This window comes from Enhydra lutris, unplaced genomic scaffold, assembly GCF_002288905.1.
Source record: "Enhydra lutris kenyoni isolate GAN:26980312 unplaced genomic scaffold, ASM228890v2 scaffoldscaffold27, whole genome shotgun sequence".
NCBI classification, from domain to species: domain Eukaryota; kingdom Metazoa; phylum Chordata; class Mammalia; order Carnivora; family Mustelidae; genus Enhydra; species Enhydra lutris.
The window spans coordinates 1,931,842-1,947,546 of NW_019154111.1; positions in this window are offsets into that span (position 1 = coordinate 1,931,842).

Consider the following 15,705-nt stretch of genomic DNA (forward strand, 5'->3'; position numbering starts at 1 on the left):
ACACATAACATAAAATTTACTATTTTAACCACTTTCAGGGATACAATTCAGTGGCACTAAGTCCACTTACACTGTTGTATCACCATCGCAGGACGATTTCATCATCCCAAACTGGAATTCTTATATTCCTTAAACATGAACTCCCCACCATCCCCTCTGCACAGCCCCTGATAATCAATATTCTACTTTGTGTCTATGAATTTGCCTACTCTAGGTACCTCATGGAAGTGGAATCACACATTATTAGTCCTACTGTGCCTGGTTTATTTCACTTAGCATAATATTTTCAAGATTCATCCCTGTTGTAGCAGGCATCAGAATTTTGTTCCTTTTAAAGGCCAAATAATATTTCATTGTATGGATAGACCACATTTTATTTATTCATTCATCCACTGGTGGACATTCAGGTTGTTTCCACCTTCTGGATATTGTGAGTAATACTGCTATGCACATTGGTGTATAATTCTCTTCAAGTCCTTGCTTGTAGTTCCCTTGGGTATATTGCTAGATGTGGAATTGCTGGATCTTATGGTAATTATAATTTAATTTTTTGAGGAATTGCCGCACTGTTTGTTGTTTTTCTTTTTCCTTCTTTCCCTTCTCCTCCTCCCCCCAAACCGTTCTTCTTCTTCTCCTTCTCCTCCTTCTCTGTCCCTTCCCCCTCCTCCTCCTCCCCTTTCCTCCCCCCCTCCTCCTTTCCTCCTTTCCTCCTCCTCCCCTTTCCCTCTCCTCCTCCTCCCCCTCCTCCTCCTTTCTTCCTTCTTCTTCTGTCCTCCTCCTCCTCCTTCTTCTTTTTGTAGCCATCCTAGTGGCTATGAACTGGTATCTCATTGTGGTTATGATTTGTATTTCCCCAATGACTAAAGACAATGAACATCTTTTCATAAGCTTTTTGGCCCTTTCTATATTTATTTTTTGAGAAATATCTATTCAAGTCCTTCATCTATGTTTGAATTGTGTTGGTTTTTTGTTGTTTTTGATTGTCTTACCCTTGCTTTTTGAGGCTCCCAGTCCAAAGTGTTTGTATCTTCTTTGTGTGCAGGTGTATGTTTAAGTAAGTGTGGTAAATTATGCCTTTCTGTGCTTGAACAGCTCAATCATTTCTTTTATGGGACCGTACCCAGTCTGTCCCTCAGGTGGCTCATTGGAAGCTAATCACCCTTGTGCATGGAGGTAGCAGGCTCCTGGCTACGTTTCCTGTATCAGCCATCCTCCACCCCACCTCCCTCTGCCCCTGTGCTGAGTTGTGGGGTGGGAACAACAATGCAGGATGGGCCATCCCTCTCCAGGGAGGAAACTGGGAGATAGTGTTCAGGGGACCCAGTACCAGGCTCATGAGAGCCTCCCACTTGTCTCTAGTCCTTTGCACCTCACCCAAGCCCTATCACCACCTTCACCCAAAAGCCATAATATCTTTTAGGAGGATTGTGGTCTGGAATAGCAAAGAGGTGAGTGGGATTTGTAAAACCACTGGCAGGTTCATCGAGATACTCTTACAAAGCACAGATGAGTGTGGGACAATGAGGGATCACATGAATGTACAGGCACAGAGTCCTACACACTGGGCCACAGGTGGCAGGGTTTCTAAAAGTGCTCAGTTGTTGTGATTCCTCTTATTTTCCTTACAATGGAAGCTAAACTCCCATTTGAGTTCCAGATTGTTTTCTTTCTGTCTCTTCAGACTGCTGTGTCTATCACTGTCCTATTTTGTGTATCTTCTCATTTGTGTATCTCACCCACTCCCTCTCCACTAGCTCTGGAGGTCAGCAAATAACCATGCTCTGTTCTTTCCCATCTTCAAAGAAATGGCAAACATCCTCCCTCAACCTTTCTCCCTCCTTCCAGCTACTGCCCTATCTTTTCTATATCGGATTCAAACTTCTTAGGGCCAAACTTCTTAGAGAAGTCTCCATTGTCTACTGACCTCACACTGAGTTCTCAACCCATTGTGATTTGACCTTGCCTCTTCATGCTACCGAGATCTCTCCTGTTACCTACCTGTGGGTAAGCTCACTGAACAGTCTCAATCTTGCTTGAACTCTTGGTAGCCTTCAGACTATAGTCGACCACTTACCACCTCTCAGCACATTAGTACCACACACTCCTACCATGCTGGCTGCTTCTGTTCTACAAATCCCTTAAATATTTTTGGTTCACAAGTCTCTCTGTTATTCTCACCACCTGGGCAGTCTCACCTGCTTCTGTAGATTGTATTAACACGCACATGTTCATGACTCCCCACTCCCTATCTTGGTTCAGATCTGTCTCCTAAGCTCCAGGCATGAACAGCTTGGATGCCTATCTATTAGACAGCTGAGCCTGGATATTTTACAAACACCTCAAACTCAACATGTCCCAAACTGAACAGCTTTTTTTCCTCACCAAACCTGCTCCTCCACCAGAGTTCCCTACCAAATAATGGGCAAAGTTGCCTAAGCCAGAACCTGAGCGCCATCTTAAACATATTTCTGTCAACTCTCAAAGCCAGTAAATCTTGAATCTTGTAGATTCTGTTCCCTAAAACATCTGCTTTGAAAAGAATTAATTTTGATTAGATCATACATGACATAGCACAGAATTCAACAAGCACACAAGGTATACAAGGGAAAAAAAAAAACTTTCCACCTTCTGGTGTTCTCTCCAGGGACATTCATTAATAAAAGTTTAATAATCCTTCCAAAAATACTCTGTATATATCCAAGCATATGTATGTATATATTCCCCTTAAAAAAGCTTATAATGGTACAACTTGTTAGAAAAAGTTTTTGCTTTTTTCACTTTATACATTTTGAAGACCCTTCCATATCCAATATAAAATCTTCCATTTGTCTCTGCCTCTGAACCCACTGCATTCCAGGAGTAGGTTCCTAACTGCTCTCTTTGTCTGCAGTCTTGGTCTTCAATTCATCATCCACACTGTGGCCAGAAGGGTCTTTGTAACACACAAGTCCTGCCCCCAAGTGTGGTCTTCTAGAAGCCCTCCTCAAGCTGACCCCAGGCAACCCTCCAGCCTCCTTACACCTCTCTTCTTTCAAGCTCTATTGCACCAAGCTGGATTTCTCTTAGTTCCTGGGTAGTTCTGGGTTCTTCTTCTTCTTGGCCCTCACAATTTATGGAACTTTCTACCTCCCTGCATCCATTCTTCCTTCCGTCTTGGTGATTTCCCGTCATTTTATTTGTCTCAGTCTTATGCTCTCACATTGGTGATTGTGTGCATGTGTGGGGGTGCTGACCTATAGGCTAGGTCCAAGACCACCTGCACTACGTTCCCAGGCTACCTGCATTTTCTTTTTCATCACACATCCTGCACTTTATTGTACTTACTTGTTTCAATGTCTGTCTTCTTTAGTAGACTGTAAGCTCCACAAAGACAGAGATAGTGCCTATCTTATTCATCACTGTGTTCCCAGTGTCTGGCATAATTCCTGGTACAATGTAGTGTGCAATAAATATTCATTAACTAGATCTATGAATGATTGACCAGTTTTTATTCTAAGCTCTCTCACTGGCCATACTTGAGTTTTTTTCCACCTGTCAAAGGTGGTACCAAAAAAAAAAAAAATACCTGCCTTTGAATGCAGCAGTAGTCATCAAAGATAAGCACATAGTATGGGTAGAAAGACTTTGGAAAGGATAAAAACCAAAGCAAATGTTAGTTATTATTGGGAATTTTTTTCAGGTTAAATATACTTCTGTGTGTGTGTGTGTGAGAGAGAGAGAGAGAGAAGAGAGAGGGAAGGAGGAGGTGGCTGAGGAAGAGGAGGATGTGTGGAATATCATAAGGAAGAGGGAAAGGAGGGAAGAACCCCAACAGCAAAGCTCTGAAACAGATCTTCCTGAAACTCTGGTATGCGGTACCCTCTGAAAGAAGCATTCAGGGCAATATACAAGATTCTGCACCTGCCCACTGCCCACCCACCCCGGGAGCCCAGGTGAGGAAGGAGAAGCAGCACGCACAGATGTTGTCGCTGCAGCACACAGCGGTTGCAGCATGTGAACCGTGTGCTAATGGGTTAAAATAGTTGGCAGACGTTTTGTGCTCCCAGGCAGATGCCAGGCTTGTTCACGGGGCTCCATAGGCAGGGACAGGGAACGGGGCAAAAGAAATGCCGATGTTCCTGCCTCAAGAATTTTTTGGGCACCCTAAAGGATACCATTCTCCCTTCCTGTCTCCACCCTCCCCGGTTACTTCAAAATACAGAATGCAGAAAATCCTTGCTCCTGGGTACCAGCGGCACAGGAGGCACAGGAGGTTTTGCTTCCACAGGCATCACTGTACTTGAAAAATCTGTCCTCTCCTAGCTGTCGATGAAGTATTTTCCTGGCACGTTTCTGGGTTCTGGCGAGAATGGTAGGGTAGCCCTTGAGGAATGCCCCGCCTGCGGCCTTGGGAAGCAAGAACAGAGGTCAGTGTCCCTCCCTCGCACTGAGCAATGCGCTGGAGAAATGCGAGATAAAGTCTGGGGCGCTGAGACGGAGAAAGGGGGGAGGACAGAAGGGAGAGATGAGGGAAGTAAGTGGGGCTCTGGAAGTCCACCCCCTACCCCCACCCCACTTCCCAGCTTATGCGCAAGGCAAGGCAGAGACTGGCAGAGAAATGGAGCTGGAGGAAGGGGAACCTGTGGCATCCACCAGGCCCTTATGCACCCATGATCACTCAATGGACAGCTGAGAAAGTGCCTTGACGGGGTGTCAATAATCATTTACTTCTCCCGGCCAAACCCATTCTTAAAGGCTAGTGAAGGATAAATGAGAAATGTGCAAGGAAAGAAACACCTTGACGGGTGTCACACCAACAGGAGAAGCTGGGCAACCTGACCCCCTGTCTAGGCTGGGGCGGGGGGCGCGCAGCCAAGCAGGAGCCACCTGGGGCAGGACTGGACACACCTGCCTTTGTTTGTGCCACTTCTTTGTTAACCCTGGCACTGAGGAGGCGGCAGTTATGGCCACGGGGCCTGAGGGATCGAGGCTTGTGCAAGGCCAGGCTGCAGCTGGAGGGACCAAGCGTGGGTCCCCGCTCGCCCAGGCAGGGCAGGGCTCCCATCACAGGGGATCTGCGCATGCGCGCATCCCGGGGGAATGGTTCTCAAAGGGCCGCTCTCCCTCCAGCAGTGCTTTGGCGCATTCTCTTCCCGCTGCTGGACGTGCTTCCCTAACTGCTTCCTGACCAGGCTGTGGAGCCCTTTAGGGATGACAGGTGCAGGTAAAACCCAGTCTCCGCTCCCCCACTCTGCCGTATTGTTAGCTGATTACTTCTGCCTTGTCCACCTGCCAGGGTTGTGGCAGTAATAGCAGCACACACATGACAGCACGTGGGCCACTAAGATCTTACTGATGTTACCAGTTGTCATGGAAGTATCGCTGCCTTCCTCTAGTCCACTTCTCCAGTGCTCTCACTCCCTTTGCTGTTCCTCAGCCCTAACGGAGCACCTCCTTCCGATTCAGAGACAAGAAAGTAAGGGAGAGAGAGAGAAATCAGTGACTGCGGCTCCTCCAGGTGACCCCTGCCCCAGTCCTTAGAGACTGTCTCCACCCTGGGTCAGAGAGCATCTCTCCTAGATGCATGAGGGCTAGTCTCTCCTCCTAAGAGCTCCCAGACTCCAGCACCTGCTCACCCCACAGAAACCAGGTCCAGAGAGGACAGTGGCAAATTGTTCTTCCTTGGCCCAGGCATGAGGAAGTGTCTGCCTCTTTACCTTCTCTCTCCTTCCTCGTGTGAACTTGGTGGACAAGAAGACATCTCCCAGGCTCCGTGGTCTCTGTCCCAGCAGCCTCTGGGTCTTAGGTCAGGGGTCACCATCTCCCCTGGGGTCCTGGACAGCTGGGGTGGCGGGGTGTGTTGCTCAGGATAGAAGGTGGGCTCGAGGGAGTGGCTGTAGCCCCAGGTGCTTCGGCTCACACACCACACCCTCCCCTTCATCCCAGCGGCTCCTCTTTCCCCAGCTAATCGGTCCTCCAAGGGTGGAAGTCGTTTTCGCTGTGTGTGGGCTGGGGATTGACAAACAACCCCCTCCTCCCAGGACACACACACACACACACACACACACGAAGGGTCCTCTGCCACCTCCCCTTGTTCCCCTGCCACCTTCTGGACACTGGACTTCTTGCACACTGACCCACCTTTGCCTCTGCGGCCTAGGAAAGAAAATGTACCCACTAAATTCCTTGCAGTTTTTTCTGCACAGATCATTCTTCATAAACACAATTCAACCTATACTCTACACCAGGTGTTCTGATGGGGAGAAAGAAGACATGATGGGCTTTAACTTCTTCCTATGAGGCCCTGCCGATGGGGCAGACAAGCAGGTAAGGGGACAATGTTAATGCAGTCCTATCCTTCACACAGGGCGTGAAGAAGGGAGCTAGAGCACCGAGGAGCTGGGACCAGCCCTGGCAGAGTGAGGAAGGGTGCAGAGGGAAGACAGGAGACAACGTGATTTTGAGTTAAGCGTCAAGGGATGAGCTGGAGTCTGAGCCAGATGACGTGAGGCCTGTTGCTGAAATGGGGCAGGGTTGACGTGGTTCCAAGTGCTGGTTTAAAGGAAATGGCACAGACCCTATTTCATCCCTACTCAGTTCAGCGGTGAGCAAGGGAGTTCGATGGAACTGTCTCTGGGAGGGACAAGGGGTGAGGTCTATGGGAGGGACGGTACAGAAACCCAGTGTGCAGGGGGGCAACAGCCTGAAGTTGGGGCTGCGCTGGTCCCATGGGGGGAGTGGGAGTTGCCCATGGGAGGGTAAGCTGGTTACTGAAAGGGCTCAGGACACAAAAACAGCAACAGAAGAGAGGGATGGAGGACAGGAAAAAAGGCTCTTACTGTGCATTTGCTGTGGGCCAGGAGCCTCACGCAGGCTTACCTCCTCACAAGGAGCCTGCTGTCTGCCAGCTGCTGTCAGCCTCTTACAGACAGGCCGCTAGGGCCCAGAGAGGGGCAGCTCCTTGCCTAAGGTCACATGAGTATGACTGTGCTCATTTTGTGGAGGGAAGACTGAAGCTCGGAGGGGTGGCCTAATTTGCCCAAGCTCAACTAGTAATTAGCAGAGTCTGACTTTGAACCCAAATGTATTTGGTCTCAAGGCCTGTGCTCCTTCCCCTACAAGATTTAGGGCCCCTAAAACAAGAGAGTCTAAAGTTTCTACTGGAGAGTTACTTCCTGTATGTTTCAATTTCAAATACTCCCACCCAAGCAAAGATGTTAAAGCAAATGACTTGCATTCATGCGACACTGTGGGGCACGTAGAGTCTTCCGCGCCCTTTATCTTCTCTAACCGGGAGAGCAATGCTGTAGAGTAAATAGGGCACGATTTCTATCCTCATTTCACAGATAAGGAAGCTGATTCTTAGAGAGATTTTAGGACTGAGGTCACGGATTTCACCAACACAGAGCAGAACAATAATCCAGGCTTCTGGGCCCCTGGAAGGACCTGACCCCACCATGGCTTCCTTGCTCAGCTGTGTGGACAGACAGACAAATCCAACCCAGGTGGAAGGGGAGCCACACTCTACACCCGGCCTGCAGCGAGGGCTGACTCCGAGGGTAGAACAAAGAGGCACCCAGGTGTGAAGCCAGCTCGTGGCACCTGCAAACCTATGTCAGTAAGCATTTTAATACCTGCATCAGCTCCCCTCGACAACCTCGAATCACACGCTAACACTTTCCACATAGACTCCGACAAGCAGCCCCATGCTCTGACGTCTGCTGTACTCTGGTCTGTGTGTCAGGATTTTAGGCCCAGCCCTGACTGCGTCATGGGTCCTGGACTTTCCTGTAGACTGGGGACACATCAAAGTCAGCTCTTGGGAGTTGGGAACCTCAGCAAGGCCAGGAGAAGGGGGAGGGATGAGGGAGGGGACCCGGAGGCCTGTGAACTGTCCCCAGGGCACAGCATGTGAATGGCAGTGCTGATTTCCCAGGGCCTGTGAGCAAGCAGATGCCTCTCAGGAGTGTCCGCCAAGGGCTCCCATGCACGTACTAGTACCAGCCACACCGCCGTGGGCACAGGGTCCCACACACTGCAGGCACCAGGTCGGGGGGATGCCCATGCCTTGTGGGCACAGGTGGTGGGGGAGGGGCACCACAGCGAAGATCTTTGTATTTCCTAATTTCCTAGCGTCTCCTGTTGTAGTACCTGACCAATGACCTCAGGTCCTTGGTGCCTAGCTAGGTAGGTCCAGAATTGCCCAACAGCTTTCTGGAGAATGCTCTGTTTGGCTTCACCCCCTTCCTTGTACCTGCTGGCCCCCTAGCCCCTGCCTTTCCACCTAGCTCTCAGCCTCCCACCACACCCTGCTCAGGTATCTGCCCCAGAACTTGCCTTGCCACGTGGGGAGGGCTCCCCTTCTCCTCGTTGCAGTCCGTCCAAGCCCAGCGTTGGGACAGGGGGCCCCAGCTCATGCCCAGGTCTGCCTCCCAGTGTCCTGCGCCTGAACCCCAGCCCATTTCTGCCTCCTTTGTTCTGCTCCTTCCCAGCTGCTCCTTGAATCCTCTCCCGGAGCTCTCAGAAGAAAGCAGACTGCTTGCTCCCACCTTCCCCTCCCGGTGTGCACATGCCTGTAAGTATACATTGAACAATAGCCCCGACTGAGGACAAGCTGGCATTTTGCTTGTTTTTTATGACGAAGGTGCTGGGGTGTCTGCGTGAGTGCTTGAGCTAAATAAATAGAATTTGAAAGAGTTCTTATCATGGCCTGTTGCCCTTTCACTGAGTTTGTTGGGGTGGGGACAGAGGAAGAATAACAAGTGCAGGTGGGGACAAATCTGGGGGCAGATTGCTGATAAAGGGCAGCCACCGAGGGCTGCTGTGGGGAAGGCTATGGCTTCCAGCTTGAGCACATGCTTTTGGTTTGGGTTTTAAATAACAATGATCCATCTAATTTTTTGACATGGTTATCTGTTTTTTGAGTGTTGCGTTTGAGGAGTTCTTTTTTTTTTTAATTATTTCTTTTCAGCATAACAGAATTCATTGTTTTTGCACCACACCCAGTGCTCCATGCAATACGTGCCCTCCTTAATACCCACCACCTGGCTCCCCCAACCACCCACCCCACCGCCCCTTCAAAACCCTCAGATTGTTTTTCGGAGTCCACAGTCTCTCATGGTTCACCTCCCCTTCCAATTTCCCTCAACTCCCTTCTCCTCTCCATCTCCCTATGTCCTCCTTGTTATTTGTTATGCTCCACAAATAAGTGAAACCATATGATAATTGACTCTCTCTGCTTGACTTATTTCACTCAGCATAATCTCTTCCAGTCCCGTCCATGTTGCTACAAAAGTTGGGTATTCATCCTTTCTGATGGAGGCATAATACTCCATAGTGTATATGGACCACATCTTCCTTATCCATTCGTCCGTTGAGGGGCATCTTGGTTCTTTCCACAGTTTGGCCACCGTGGCCATTGCTGCTATAAACATTGGGGTACAGATGGCCCTTCTTTTCACTACATCTGATCTTTGGGGTTGAGGAGTTCTTTATAGATCTTGGATATCAGCCCTTTGTCTGTACTGTCATTTGCGAATATCTTCTCCCATTCCGTGGGTTGCCTCTTTGTTTTGTTGACTGTTTCCTTGGCTGTGCAGAAGCTTTTGATCTTGATAAAGTCCCAGAAGTTCATTATTCGCTTTTGTTTCCTTTGCCTTTGGAGACCTGTCTTGAAAGAAGTTGCTGTGGCCGATGTGGAAGAGGTTACTGCCTATGTTCTCCTCTAGGATTCTGATAGATTCCTGCTTCATGTTGAGGTCTTTTGTTCCTTTTGAGTTTATCTTTGTGTGTGGTGTAAGAGAGTGGTCAAGTTTCATTCTTCTATATATAACAGCCCAATTTTCCCAGCACCATTTATTGAAGAGACTATCTTTTTCCCACTGGGTATTTTTTCCTGCTTTGTCGAAGATTATTTGACCATAGAGTTGTGGGTGATACCTGGGCTCTCTACTCTGTTCCACTGGTCTATGTGTCTGTTTTTGTGCCAGTACCATGCTGTCTTGGTGATCACAGCTTTATAGTAAAGCTTGAAATCAGGTAACGTGATGCCCCCAGTTTTGTTTTCCTTTTTCAACATTTCCTTAGCAATTCGGGGTTTCTTCTGGTTCCATACAAATTTTAGGATTATATGTTCCAGCTCTTTGAAAAATGCCGGTGGAATTTTGATCGGGATGGCATTGAAAGTATAGATTGCTCTAGTTAGTATAGACATTTTAACAATGTGTATTCTTCCGATCCATGAGCATGCTTTTCCATCTTTTTGTGTCTTCTTCAATTTCTTTCATGAGTGTTCTGTAGTTCCTCAAGGACAGATACTTTACCTCTTTGGTTAGGTTTATTCCCAGGTATCTTATGGTTCTTGGTGCTATAGTAAATGGAATCGATTCTCTAATTTCTCTTTCTATATTTTCATTGTTAGTGTATAAGAAAGCAACTGATTTCTGTACATTGACTTTGTACCCTGTCACATTATTGAATTTCTGTATGAGTTCTAGTAGTTTGGGGGTGGAGTCTTTTGGGTTTTCCATATAAAGTATCATGTCATCTGTGAAGAGAGAGAGTTTGAATTCTTCTTTGACAATTAGAATATCTTTTATTTCTTTTTGTTGTCTGACTGCTGTTGCTAGGACTTCCTGTACTATGTTGAACAATGGTGGTGAGAGTGGGCATCCTTGTCCAGTTCCTGATCTCAAAGGGAGGGCTGTCAGCTTTTCCCCATTGAGAATGATATTCACTGTGGTCCAATTTGGAATAATGGCTAGACCCTTTCTTCTGAGCCCCAAACCAGTGCTCTTTACTCTAGGCCTAGAGGACCCACAGCTCCCTCTGCACACACCCTGAGCCCAGCGTGAGGAACACTGCCCACAGTGCAGCGGAGTGGAGTGGAGACCCAGCCCCCTCCTGCCTTGGTGGATGATCGTAGCCTCATCTCTGGCTGTCAGCCCTCTAGGAATTGTCCTGGTTGGAGAGCTTTCACTTCTCCCCACTTCGAACTTTGGGGGTCACGGGATCCTGCCATTTATAAGGCTAGAGGGTGATCAGAAGCCATGTGGCCCCAAGTCCTGCCTGCCAACCTTCTCTCTCTCCTCTGCTTGGCAGAGCATCTGCCTCAGTGATGCAGAGACAAGGACAGACACATTCCACCTAAAGGGTAGGAGGTTGCTCTGAGCTCCATCCTATTTGCTCCTAGAAGCTGAGGAGGGCTGTCGGGGGGAGTGGAGTGTTGAAGGGAACAGGAAAACTTGAGAACTGAAGAGTCCTTATTTTTACAGATTGGGAAACTCAAAGGTAAGTGGCTTGGCCAGGGTCCCATAGTAATTTCTGGTCCAACGGGGCTGGAATGCAGCCATCCTGGTTACACATCTTGCTCTCTTTCACCTCTTCCAGAAACCAGCCTCATGGCACATTGGACACATTTGGAAAGGTCTTTGGGGGCTGCACACCCTTTAGCCTCTTTTGTGGTTGGCTGGAGAGGAACCTCTAGGTTCCAGGTAAGGTGGGATGAAAGAGGTTGGGGCAGGTGCCTGAGCAGAGGGGGCCAGGTTTGGGAGGGAGAGACCTTGGGGTCTGGGGAAGAAGGAGCAGGAGCCTGGGGCAGAGCTTGGAGGGGCTTCCTCTAAAGCTTCCACCTTCCAGATGGGGGGTATAGGAGACAAGATGCTCTGAGGAGGTGAAGGAGGGGCTGCCAGCCCAGGGAGACCTCTCAAGGCTGACTCAAAAAGTCTTCCATTTGGTGGGGATGGGAGGAGACGGGAGAATGGCTGACAGTGGAGGGACATGGGCATGGGTCAAGAAGGATGCTCCCCTACATCCCACATCTATGCTCTTCAGGCAGATTCTGCAAAGGGGTCAGGGTCCAGGAGAACCAATACCTGTGAATTTGAAAATCTACAGACTAGTAACACAGACTCATAGGCACACACACACAGCACAGCTGCTCTAAAATCCTGCTATGACACATTAGTCCATTGGACATAAATATTCCTTGCATAAACACAAGTTGAATACCGTGTATGTGCCTATCCAAGGAGGTGGGACCAGCCGCAAGGTGCCGTTTGCCACAGCCTCTGCCCTTCCTCCCAGGCCCCATTTCTACTATCAGCTCAGTGGCCTAATCGTGTTCCTCTGGGCCTTGACCAGATGTCTTCAAGCAAACAGAGAGAAGCTGGAGCTCCTGCACAGCGTCCCCCATGGTGTGCGCATGTACGCCGGCACAGACTGGAGGGTGCAGGAAATGAGGGCAAAGGGATAGAGCCACAGTTAGCAACAAGGACAGGAAAGGGGGCTGGGGATGAAGGTCACATTTTGGGTGAAAGTATGTGACCATTCTGCACAATGTAGACCTCCTGACCTATGAAAGCTGAAGGAACTCAGGTGACTCCTCTTTGCTTGGAATCACAGGATGTTTGAGCTGAAAAGGACCTTGGAGGCTTTCTAAGCACAAACTGCCCCCCAGGTAGCCCCTGATCTGGCACTGGAGAGAGCCCAGCGCACCTGGCTCCCTGTCAGGTGGCTCGACAGTCCACCCTTCACAGTGTCCCTGGGCAGTGCCCAATGCATGCTTGTGTGTGTGTGTGTGTGTGTGTGTGTGTGTGTGTACGCACATGCGCCTGGGCAGTGCCCAATGCATGCTTGTATGTGTGTGTGTGTGTGTGTGTGTGTACGCACATGCGCACCCATGTTCACCTGCTGACCCACCACCCGCTCCCCTGCAGGCTTTATGAGCTGGCATACAGGGCTGGTGAACCCAGTGACTGGAACAAACTCCAAGCTGAGTGAGCAGCGGTTTTGACCTCGCTGCCCTGTGCTGGCTCCATCCTCCCAGCCTCTCACCTGTTTTTCCTTTGTAGGCAGCCCTGCGCACACCGCACACCACACCACACCAGCAGAGCAAAGGAAACGCCCTCCCGAAGGGTGTGGGGAGCAGGGATGGGGTGACGCAGTCAGCTGGACAAGGAAACAAAGAGCAGAGAGCAAAATAAGGGAAAGAAACTGAGGGTTCCAGAGAGATCACTCAGAGTCATGGACGCAGATACACACGTCTCCTGTGTTACAGACCACCACACACACACACACCACACACACGTGCACATGCACACCTCACACAGCACATCATACACCATAACCACACACACACCCCGTATCATATACACATACTACACACGCAAACACACACATACCCCGTACCACACACACATGCATTCACACGCATGCACAAACCCCACACATGCTAGCACACAGTCTAAGACCGAGGGAGCAGATACAGTTGCAAAGAGAACCAATGAGAGAGGGAAAACAGAGGGAAATATAGACATAGAACAAAGAGGGACAAAACCAGAAAAAAAGAAATGTACACACTTTTTTGCCCTAAATCAGCGGTTCTCAGTGGAGGGTGATTTTGTCCCCCAGGGAACATCTGGCAATGTGTGAAGACATTTTTGGTCATCACAACTGGAGAAAGGGGACGCTACTGTCCCCCAGTAAGTGGCAGCTAACCATCCTGTAAAACATGGCACGGACCCACACACAAGGAAGGTTTACTTGTTTCAAAACCACAGTAGGGCCCAGGCTGGAAAACCATGCCTGAAATGCAGAAGTCAGCCGCACACAGGATCTGTGGCCCCCACGGGGCTGTCCTCCCATCCTGCATGAACTGATGCCCACATCATCTCGCCGGCCACCTCCAGCCCCACCAGCATGACCCTCACCGGGGGCCAGTCAGACCCTGGTTGACCACTGCCCCTCTGCTGACTCCTGAGGACCTAAGCAGCCGTGCCCAGACTCCCCTGAGTTCCAGACTTCCTCTTGCCCCCTCAGCCCCTATGCCTGTAGCCTCCTGTGTTTGCATACTCATCACGGATTGCAACAGGGACCTCCCATGTGAGGAGGGGCTGCACAGCATGGACTGCGAGTGAGCTGGGGAGCCATGCAAGGCTCCTCAAGACAGAAGGAGCACTGGGGCATCCTCCTGTCTCCTCAGAGCCAGCCAGCCCTGAGAGGAACAGGGAATGTGGCTTTCAAATGTGAGAGGACCCGTGTGGGCAGTATCACCCAACCCGAGGCCTGCCTTCCCCGTTGTCCAAGCTTGTGATGTTGGGTCCAAGAACGGAGAGGACACTGTGGGCAGAAGCTTGAATCCAACCATTTGCCCTGACCCCTCCCAACCCTCCATGCCCGTTAAATCTGTTCTCAATTTCCCATATGTCATGGTGCCCCATGCAAAGGTAGCACCAGCTGGAGGAAGTGGTGGAAGGAAAAGAAAGTTGGGAATAACTGTCCTCTGGCAGCCTCCCTCCTCCACAGGACAAATACCGCACTGCTTTATTCCCTTTCACGCCTGGGACTGAACTGGGGTCTTTGCCTGAAGCCCAGCAGTAAAGAGAAGGTAGGCGGGTCAGCAGGCAGACACACACTGGTTTAATGGGCACAAAGGTCCTGGTTTGGGTCCCAGCACCTTCCCCCCACCCCCCGAACCCGCTGACACTTCGGTGGGTGGGGAAGGCAGCTAATGGAACTACAGTGTTTGCTCAGGGCTCTATGGCCTGGCCTCGGGCCTAATGGCAGGGATGGGAGTGTGGCTTTCCCTCTAGGTTCCAGGGAATCTAGAAGGCACCTGGAAGTACATGGAAGGGTACTTCTCTACCCGCCCACAGAGATATCCCACCCTGCACCTCAACCTCCCCTCTCCCCTACTCACACACACTCATGCACACATGCACATTCCACACACACACACACACACACTCACACACACTCCTCACTGTGTCCTCCAGCTCTCTGAATCAGAGACAGGTAGTAAAAAACAGACTTTGCAGCAAGGGAGTGACCCACAAATACCTGTGACTCTAAACACCCAGACACCCAGGCCCCAGGCCATCAGGCCCTGCTGTGCCATGGGACTGAGTATCAGCCAAAGCTTTGGTCCCATTCCGGCAGGAAGGTTGAAGTAGCTGGCCGGGATAGCTTGCTGTTGTCAGAGTTCTGTGCAGTGGGAGCAGGATGGGCATCCTTCTTCCTCGTGACTATGCAAACCCCAGCCCCTCCCTGGACCTCCATCCACCCACTGGGATGTGGGAGTGGGTCCGAATCTGGCCACTGCCATGAATTGGCTATGAGACTTGGGTGATTTGCTTTACCACTTTAGGCTTTGTTCTTCTTCTTTTTTTTTAATCTGTAGAATGTGGACAATAATACCTTCCTTGCAAGTGTGATGTGAGTTTACGTGGAACATTCCACAGGGCCCACCAGCCAATAAGGGGTGAATAGAGGTTACCTCCCCCAGAGCTTGCCGGAGAACCTACCTGCAATATTGGGGGCATATTTATACTAAAAACAATTCTTCATTGTTTATCTGAAATTCAAATTAATTGGACATCCTGTATTTTATTTGGTAACCCAATACATATATGCCGTGATGGGGAAGGGTTTTAGAACTCCAGGGTAGGGGGCCTGTGAGGTCCAGGGGGCCAAGTCCTGCCCACAGCTCCACTTTATGCCTTGGCCCCGGAGCGAAGAATGGATGATGCATCTTTGAACGGCTATCAAAACAAAATGAAACAAAGCATGCGTGTCAGAGACTGTATGCCTCTATGTGGTTTGCCAAGCTTAATAGATTCACATGTACTATCTGGCCCTTTACGGAAAAAGTTTGTCAGCCCACAGTGGGTTTTCAGTGTTTATGTATCTCTTCTGGGCTAGGCTAGACATTAAACTGAAAGAGTGAAG